This window comes from Ailuropoda melanoleuca, chromosome 3 (assembly GCF_002007445.2).
Source record: "Ailuropoda melanoleuca isolate Jingjing chromosome 3, ASM200744v2, whole genome shotgun sequence".
Classification (NCBI taxonomy): Eukaryota; Metazoa; Chordata; class Mammalia; order Carnivora; family Ursidae; genus Ailuropoda; species Ailuropoda melanoleuca.
In genome coordinates this window covers 26,483,057-26,493,001 of record NC_048220.1, presented here as the reverse complement: position 1 = coordinate 26,493,001, position 9,945 = coordinate 26,483,057, and the positions used below count along the sequence as shown (strand labels likewise).

The 9,945-nt window shown below is 41.5% G+C and overlaps 1 protein-coding gene across 8 annotated transcripts in view; it reads left to right on the top strand.

Annotated features, from left to right (window-relative positions):
- The first annotated feature begins 1,034 nt into the window (after nt 1–1,034).
- FAM13B (family with sequence similarity 13 member B) overlaps nt 1,035–9,945 on the top strand; it is a 76,440-nt gene continuing 67,529 nt past the window's right edge. For all 8 annotated transcript variants that reach the window (XM_034656066.1, XM_011229270.3, XM_011229268.3 and 5 more), the window contains exon 1: nt 1,035–1,173. The gene's annotated coding sequence lies outside the window, so the exon portion shown is untranslated. The remainder of the gene's footprint in view (nt 1,174–9,945) is intronic.

Sequence of the window (9,945 nt, the reverse complement as noted above, 5' to 3'; positions counted from 1 at the left end):
TTGTGCAGGTCTGGATCTACCAGCCATGAAGGAGTCCAAAAACAGAACACCGCGTTTTAGTCAATGGAAGATCTCAAAGCCCTTAACACACTAAAGGAAAGAAGAGATTGGCTGAATATTCACATCTCTGTGAGCGCGTGGGAGCCGTGTGGGAGCCGCAGGGTCTGTCTGGGTGGCTATGCAAGCAAGTACCGACTCCCTAGGCTCAGAGGGCGGCTTATTCTTTATGCCTCTTTTCAGCTCTTTGAACGTCTGCTTTAGTATAGGAAACTCCCTGTGAACAAGTAGCCTATCAACTTTCATATTCCCAGACGGTTTGCGGAGGCGTATATGTTCTCTCTGGAGTGTAGGTCTTGTCCTCAGATGAAGGGGAAGGGTGGAAAGCGGGCAGGGTCCCCGATCTGACAGCCCAACGCTGGGAATGTAAACGTGTCATCGCTTCGGCCTGTCTGGTGGCTTTCGGTATCCGTGCTCCTCACCTGGATAAGGGCACCCGGGTTTTCCTGGCCTTCTGCGGGAGGGCACGGCCCACTCTGCAGAGACCAGGAGACCTCGGTCTTCCAGATTTACTCTTTATCCCTCCTATGACCCCTCCCGAGTTTTCTCTACCTTCTTTCCAACCTTCTCTGGCTGAGGACCCCCAACACCTCCTTTTGGCCCGCGCCGGGCTTCTCTCACCCCAACTCAGGGGGCCCACGTTTGGGGTGGGAAAAGGAGGGTGGGTTCTAAAGCCCACAGACTGCTGGGCTGCGGCCAGGGGCTTTCAGGAACCCCCAATCAGGGAGCGCACGCCCCGCCTCTGCCCGCCGGCCCGCCCCGCCCCCTCCCACGCACGTCACGTCCGGCCCGGCCTCCGCCCGCCCTCCGCCCTCCGCCCTCCGCTCTCCTCCCGCTCGCCGTTAGGGAGGGTCTGCGCCTCAGTCACTGCTTCAGTCACCGCTCCTGCCCCCTCTTCCGTGTCTTCGCCGCCGCCACCGCCGGGGGCATCCGGAGGTCGCTTACCGGGCTGGCCCCGCGCCGCAGCCGTCGCTTTAGCGTCCTGCCAGCGGCCGTCACAGGAGGAGGCTTGCCGGCCGCGGAGCCACCTGGGGCCTTAGTTTTCGCTGTATTGCCGTCGCCGCAGGTCCTGGAGAAGCGGTCGCGGCCGGGGAACGGGGCGTCGCGGTTCCAACGGTAGGTGAACGGGCGGGTACCCCTATTTGCGCATGCGCGGGTCGCCCAGCACCGCGGCTCTCCCCCTCTGCGCCCCCCAGCGCCTAGTCCCACCCGCGCAGTGCTCAAGGGCGTTGCACGTCGGGGTGCTCGGGTTGGGGGCAGTGCACTGAAAATGGGCTAGTACGTAGAGCGTGCCCCCTTTCTGCTCGAGCTTTCAGAGATGGAGCCGTGCCCGGGCTGCTGGGGGGTGTGGCAGTCTTCGATTTTTCAGCCGCTGCAATGCGCGTGAGCGGGTGTGTCTTCTTACCTCCTAGCTCCCCCAAAGTCCAAGGCACAGCAGCCCACGCGTTTGCTAGTCGCCCCTGAATACCAGACTGCGCCACCTCCCTGCCCACTTCCTTGATGCTGGTCGGTGAAGTTGATGCAAAAAAAAAAAAAAAAAGTGTGGTTTAATCTGGGCTCAACTGCGCCCCTTTTTAAGATCACGTGAGATGAGTGGTTGCTGACTTCCTTAAATCGCTCAGAGAATATAGCCAAAATTGGTACATTCGGGACTTGTCTAGAATGCACTTTGAATACGCAGGCCAGAGGGGTAACAGCATTAAGTTTCAGATGCGGCGACTGCTCTCCGAGATAATTGAATCGGTTGGCACACTTGACAAGTGAGAAATTGGTAAACTTTTGTTTGTAATCAATTAAAAATCAACCGAATTTTAGAAAGGCAATTGCAGAATTTCATTCGGTTCCGTATTATGCCATCTAATCATCGAGAAAAGTATCTCAAGTTCGGCATTTACCTTCCTTTCAAGGAATAGCTAATCTAAAAATGACAGCCAGAACCACGGTAATGCATACTATGGACATTAAATAACTGGGATGCACTTTGAAGGGCAGACATTAAATGATAGTTTGAAGTAATGACTTTCTGAGTTAATGTGAGGCTGTGTCTTTAACTTTCCTTTTTGCAAGTACAGTAGCCATACTTGTTGGCCTGGGCTTCTCACAGGTATTGTGCATTTACTAATTACTTGTTGATGAAATTGAATGGGCACTATTTGTGTGTCCTTTGGGAGCTCCTTCTTTATTAATCTGTGCTGCTTTTAAAATTAGGGCAGTATTTTCTCCAATTTAATTGTATCACCAATTAGGGATTTTTGACACAACTTAAGTCCTTAGATGTAGAAAGGCATATCACAGTCATAAAATTCTTCACTGAGCGAAGTAAATGTTACATTATGGTTTTCGTTAGAATGCCATTGTTTTAGGACAGAAAATGGCTGAAATGAATGCATTGTGACTTGTCACTTTTCCCTCACCAGTAAAATGACAGCTATTTTTATTATCGTTTATGAATAACCTCTCTTCTGTGCATGGCTTCTCCTTCATTGTACACGAACTTTAATATTGGAGAATATAATAGAAATTACTGTAGCTATGCTTGGAAAAAATTGTGGTAAATAATACATAACAAAATTTACAATTTTAACAATTTTTAAATGAACTAGTTATGGCATTAAGTACAGTTACAATGTTATGCAACCATTGCCACTATCTAATACTTACAGAACTTTTTTTTTTATCATCCCAGAGACTCTGTAGACCGTAATTCCTCATTCCCTTTTACCCCTAGCCCCTGGTAACCTTTATTCTATCTTCTTTATAAATTTGACTATTCTTGGTACCTCATATAGGTGGAATGTGTGTGTCCTTTTGTGTTTGGCTTATTTCATTTAGCATGTTTTCATGGTTCGTCTATGTTATAGCCTGTATCAGAATTTACTTCCTTTTTAAGGCTGAATTCCATTGTATGTATATGCAACATTTTGTGTATTCGTCTGTTGGACATTTGGATTGTTTCTCCCTGTTAAAAAACCGAAATTCAACTGAATAAATTTTAACAGTCTTACTAGTTTTATTCAACTATTCATGAATCAGGCGGCATCCCATCCAGCAGATCGAAAGGAGCTCTGAGGAGCTGTACAAAATGGAAGGCTTTCAGAGGCAGAAGGAGGCGGGACAAGGAAGTTACTAGCAAAGAGTGGGTTGTTTCAAGCAGGTCACCATACCTTGGTGGACAGCCTGAGTCTATCAGGCAGATTACCTCACTAGTGCTGACCAGGAAATTCCAGACTGACTGGTTAAGATTACATTCTTGGGGGAGGCAGTTAGGTAGATATTAAGTCTTAGTTTGGTGATGCAGGTTTAGCCTAGGTGACTCCATTTTGGACCCATTATCTGTCTGTTTCTCTCTCTCTCTCTCTCACTCAGTAGTCTCCAGGCTCAATGTGGGGCTTGAACTCAAATCCCCAAGATGAGGAGTTACATGTTATACTGACTGAGCCAGCCAGGTGCCCCCTGTTGTCTCTTTTTAACGCACGTTTTGATTGTTGTGAATAATGCCGCTGTGAATGTTTGTGTACAAATGTCTGAGTCCCTGCTCTTCATTCTTTTGGGTATGTATCTAGCAGTGGAATTGCTGCATCATATGGTAATTCTATGTTTAACTTTTTGGGGAACATCCAAACTGTTTTCAGGGCTGCTGCACCATTTTGCATTCCTGTTAGCAAAGCATAAGGTTCCATTTTCTCCACACCCTCTCCCAAAAGTTGTTGCTTTTGTGTGTGTGTGTGTGTGTGTGTGTGTGTGTGTGTGGTTGGTTGGTTGGTATATTTGTTTGATAATAGCCATCGTAATGGGGGGTATCTGGTATTTCATTGTGGTTTTGATTTTCATTTCCTTAAGAGATAAAGATGTCGAACATCTTTTCGTTTGTGTATCTTTGAGAAATGTCTGTTCACGTCCTTTGCTCATTTTTGGAATGTGTTTTTGTTTCTTTGTTGCTTTTTTAAAAAAGATTATTTAAAAATAGCTTTTTAAAGTTATTTTATACATGAATAAAATCTTTTATCTGAAAAGCTGTTCCAAAAGTGAATGAAATACTGAAATTTAAAAAATAGAACTAGACAATTTCTGTTTTATACATGAATAAACAACAAAAGGATTGATGCCTGAAAAAGGTTTCCAATTATATGGTTGGTCACTCTATATTTAGAACCCAACTAGATGTATATCAGTACTGAAAACTTACTTCCATCACTTCAATATTACAAAGGTATTGGGGTGCCTGGGTGGCTCTGTTGGTTAAAAGTCTGCCTTTGGCTCAGGTCATGATCCCAGCATTCTGGGATCGAGCCCTGCATCGGGCTCCCTGCTTAGTGGGAAGCCTGCTTCTCCCTCTCCCACTCCCCCTGCTTGTGTTCCCTCTCTTGCTACCTCTCTGTCTGTCAAATAAGTAAATAAAATCTTAAAAAAAAAAAAAAAAGAAATTATGATCCTGACTGAGTCCTGCAGTGGGCTCCCTGCTCAGCAGGAAGTCTGCTTCTCCCTCTCCTTCTGTGTTCTCTTTCTCTCTCTAATAAATAAAATCTTAAAAAAAAATATTACAAAGGTACATCCATTAAATAAAGGCCCTGTCTTCACGAGTGAGTAATATTACTGCTTCTAAACTTTCCTTTGTTTTATTGAGTATTTTATAACATGGCTAGGGGCAGAGGAGGAGATTACTTGGTAGAGAAAAAGGAATTGTAGTATGTACACATGAACTTGACCTGAGTGAGTCACTGTTCCCCAAGCGAGGCGGTAGGCTAATATGTGAATAGGTTCAATTTGGGGCCTTATAGAAGAGCTGACTTTGATTGGAAATGGAAATAAGGAAGGATATTTGGAGTGGAATAAAGGCAATTTTGCCATGAAATCCTGTGGTACACCAAATACATAGTAGTAGTAATGGAGTAACAAGAGTAACTCATTATCAGATTCATTTATTCATTCACCAAATATTTATCTCCTTCTAAATTCCAAAGTTAACAAGCAGTCACTTGATGAGAGTTGTATAACTTTGTAAATTTACTAGGCACATGTAAATTTACATGTATTATTGAAGTGTACACTTGAGTGAATTTGTGATATGTACATTATACCTTAATAAAGCTGGGGGTTTTTTTTGTTTGTTTGTTTTTTAAAGCAACCCACCAGCAGACTTTATGGAGCTTATACTCTCTTGGGAGAAATAGACATTAAACACAGAAAGAAGTATATATAAATCTTATGAATGCTTTGGAGCCACGGAGTGATATGCCATGAGAAAATTTAAGGAGAAAATCATTAGATTGAATAGGTTGGAGAAAGTCCCTCCAAGAATGGTACTTGAGTAAGAGCTGAAGATGAGTAGGATGAAGTGGGGAGAGTGTTTTAGGTAGATGAACCAGAATGTGTAAAAGTCTTAGGTTGAGGAAGATGAGATGGAATTATAGGATAAGTTAATGCAATTTACTGGATTTCTGTTAGAGGGAAATATTCCAGTCTCTTCTGCCAAGTTATTTAGCTATAGTGTGTATTTTCTTTTTTTAAAGAAATTATATATTATTTGTGAGAGAGAGAGAGACAGAGGGCACACAAGCAAGGGGAGCAGCAGGCAGAGGGAAAAGCAGGCTCCTTGCGGTGTGGGGAGCCTGATGTGTACCCATCCCAGGACCCAGGGATCATGACCTGAACCAAAGGCAGAAGCTCAACCAACTGAGCCACCCAGGCGCCCTCTAGTGTTATTTTCTTTTCCTTTTGTATATGATGCATGATACTTGGTATCTCTTTGATTTAAACAATTTTCAAAGGAATGTCTCAAGTTTATTATTGTCCTTTTTAGGCATAGAAAAACAGAAAACGTTGAGCCGTTTACTTATTCTTAAAATATTTATTTTTGCTTTTGTTTATTAAGCTGCTGTTCCATACATTTGGGGAGGAAAAGTAAAAATAAAACAACTTAATTTTTTTTTTGTTGAAGTATATTTGACATTGCAATGTTAAATTAGTATATCACAGTGACTCAACAGTTCTGTACATTATTCAGTGCTCACCACAGTAATTGTGGTCACCATATGTCACAACATTATTACAGTACTGTTAATACATTCCCTTTGCTATACTTTTCATCTCCCTGACTTATTTTATAACTGGAAGTTTATACCTCTTAATCCCTTTCATCTGTTTTATCCATCCCTCCACTTTGCCCCTTCAGACCCATCAGTATGTTCTCTGTATTTATGAGTCTGTTACTGTTTATTCTGTAACTATATGAATATAAGTTAAATTGTGTGGTATTTGTCTTTCTCTGACTTACTTCTCTTAGCATGATATCTTCTCAGTCCATCCATGTTATGGCAAATGGCAAGATCTCATTCTTTTTTATGGCTGATTAATACTCATTTTTATGTCCGAGTAATACTTCATTGTGGGTGTGTGAACCACATCTTCTTTATCCATTCGTGGGACATTTGGGTTGTTTTTATATCTTGGCTGTTGTGAATAATGTTGCAGTAAACATGGGGGTGTGTCTATCTTTTTGAATTAGCGTTTTCATTTTCTTTGGATTAGTACCTGGGAGTGTGAAAACCACTTATTGATTGATATAGTGGGTGATTAATTGATTGGTAAGGGAGCTGGCGGTAGGATGGTAGGTGCTTTGTGGTCCTAATTTGGGAAAAAAACACTAATCACAGTGCAATAAAAATTTGGAAAGGCAGGGCACCTAGCTAGCTCTGTTAGTAAAGCATGAGAGTCTTGATCTTGGGGTTGTGAGTTTGAGCCCCATGTTGGGTATACAGATTACTTAAATAAAATCCTTAAAAAAACTTGGGGGGGGCGCCTGCATGGCTCAGTTGGTTAAGCGTCCAACTCTTGGTCTCAGCTCAGGCCTTGATCTCAGGGTTGTGAGTTCAAGCCCCACGTTGGGCTCCACATTAGGCATGGAGCCTACTTAAAAAAAATTGGAAAGGCAAAGGAACTCAAATTTAGAATCAGATAAGATGAGAGTTTTTAATAGGAAAAGCAGACCATATTACGGTTGATTATAGAATCACTTTTGAAACTTAATAATTTCAAAAGATAAACTTTTTCTACTAAGGAATATTGTAGTGTTTGAAGATTGATTTTTGAGTAGCAAGTACAAAATGTTTGAGTGTTTTATAAATTACCTTCTGTATGTCTTCATACATTTCACTGAAATTTTAAACAAAATTTTCTGTGATGATTGTAGTAATTGTTGTCTGAAAGAGCATTTACTTAAAAGATAACAGTCTTAGAGTTCTAGTCAGTAGTTCAGTGACTTTGAACCAGTTTCTTCAGCTTTCTGAGATTTTTGTTCCTATTCTGAGAGGGGGATTGGTGCTTTGTCCTGCTTATCTCACACAGGATGGTTGTGAGGATTCATTTGGATAGTGAACTGGAGAGAACACCAGAAATGATAGCATCATTTCAGATATTGGATTTCTACTTTTGTTTAGTGTTCACAACTGAGGAAACAAAGGGGAAGTCATATCTTTTGCTCTCAAAGTTCACAATCTAGTGGGAAGATGCATACAAAAATAAGTATATTAAGTGTTTTTTTGTTCATGTGCTAGCTTTCCTTTCTTTCTTTTTTTCACCAGAGCAGTTTCTGTACAAGTTTGTGTAAAAAGAGAAATGTCCTGATTTCAAGGGACCCAAGAACAGATTGTAGAATTACCAACAATACTCCTTACTTGAAAAAAATGAAGTGTTATGGTTTTGTAATGTGCAATAAGAAGTGATGAACTAGTCGTCTTAAAACCTTGCTCATTAGTTTGTGGTAGGTGCTGGCAGTGCATGTTTTCAATGGAAAAGAGGTGAAAGGTTACTAGAATAGAGGAGTCTGGAAGAGTCAAAATTTGTCAAAATTGAGATTACATGCACACATTTAACTGTCTGCAGTACGCTCTATAATGCATATATGCTTTCTCAGGTATTTTTTGTCACCTTCTAAATGGTAGCGCTATTTTTTAAAAAGGGTCACTCATTGTGCTAATACTTAGTATGAAGAGCTAATTTAGCTGATAGTCACTTTGACTTAATGGAAAATCATGCTACCTTAGTGGACCAGTGACAATAGAGTGCTTGTGGGAAAAGGGAACCTGTTGGGAGGCATCTTCTTCTAGCACATTATAGGCTTACCTTTTAATCAGGAGACAGGCATTTAAAGTGTTACCTTTCCATGTACACACACACACACACACAGATTTAATTAATTAATTAATTAATTTATTTAAAGAGTTTATTTATTTATTCGACAGAGATAGAGACAGCCAGCGAGAGAGGGAACACAAGCAGGGGGAGTGGGAGAGGAAGAGCAGGCTCATAGCAGAGGAGCCTGATGTGGGGCTCGATCCCACAACGCCGGGATCATGCCCTGAGCCGAAGGCAGACGCTTAACCGCTGTGCCACCCAGGCGCCCCTATTTATTTATTTATTTGAGAGAAAACAAATGAGCATGGGGGGAGGTACCTCATGGTCTCCTTGGCTTTTTGAATCAGAATTGAGGTTGCTTTCCAAGTAAATGTGAAAGTAGTCTTTAGCCTTTTTAATAGTATGTGTGTTTGTTCTTTCTGTCTTTCTATCAAGAATAAACTTGAACTCAGGACCGTGAGATTGAGACCTGAGCCTAGATCAAGAGGACACTTAGCCAACTGAGCCAGGCACCCTGCTAATTTTATTTTTTAATCTTATTTATTAATTTACTTATTTTTATAATCTCTACTCCCAGTGTGGAGCTCAAACTTATAACCCCGAGATCAAGAGTCACATTGTCTACCAATTGAGCCAGCCAGGTGCCACCAGTAGTGATCATTTTAATGTTCTGGTTTCTTAAGACTTAAATCACTTGGGTTAGAAAGATTTGGAGTTAGAGCCACCAGCATATTTTAGCATCATCATTTACAGATTTTAAAGTTAAGCTGAGTAACTTGAGGCTCGGAGTACTTTTTATTTCTTTATTTGAGAGAAACAGTGAGTGAGCGAGCATGGGGCAGGGAGGGGCAGAGGGAGAGGGAGAGAGAATCTTAAGCAGACTGCGCCCACAGTGGAGCTCCACTCAGGGCTGGATCTCATGGTCTTTGGATGCCGAGATCACCACCTGAGCTGAAACCAAGAGTCCAACCGACTGTGCCGCCCAGGGTCCCCACTTTCAGTTTATGTATATGTAAAAGTGTCAGATTCACAGCATTATTCTAGGTGTGAGAAATAACTTGTAAAGTGCTTTAGATATTTTTGTAAGTAATAGTTGCTTTTCCTTCATGATTTGATTATCTTTGGTTATTGTGAAAAGTAGATATGGCAGCCAATTTTGATGTTTTATTTAGTTTTTAATCACTTAAGGAGATGCCCCTTCTTGTTAATCTTAACTTTGAATAGACAATATTGTTTCTTGTTTATGTCTTTATTCAACATATTATTTAAAAAGCTAAATTATCTGTCAGGCATTCGGTGAGGCCTTTAGTTTTACAAAGATGAAACGACCGGGTTCTTACCTTCACGGATCCTCTCTATTGAGAGACAGACTTACTTTAATTCTGTGGCATAATAGTTAAAAAAGGTCATGGTATATTAGGCACAAAGGAGGACGAGAACTGTATGTTTTGGAAAATTAGGCAAGGTTTGATAGGAAATTAGAATTGGACTCAAATATCAATAGAAGTTTGGTGAACTGGATGGGATTGGTTAGGGTAGTCGTTGGTTATGGTGTTGAGTTACCACTCTAAGCACAGTAAATGATATGTGTAAAGCCTGGGAGGTGTGGATTGCGAACTTCAAGTAACTTAAGTATTGCTGGAGAGTAGAGTGAGGTGGAAGAGTGGCAGGAAAGGAGATTTTACTGGTAGGTAAAGTACTTGTAGGCCATGCAATGGATTTAGGGTTTAGTTTGTATGCCGGAGGTTCTTAAAT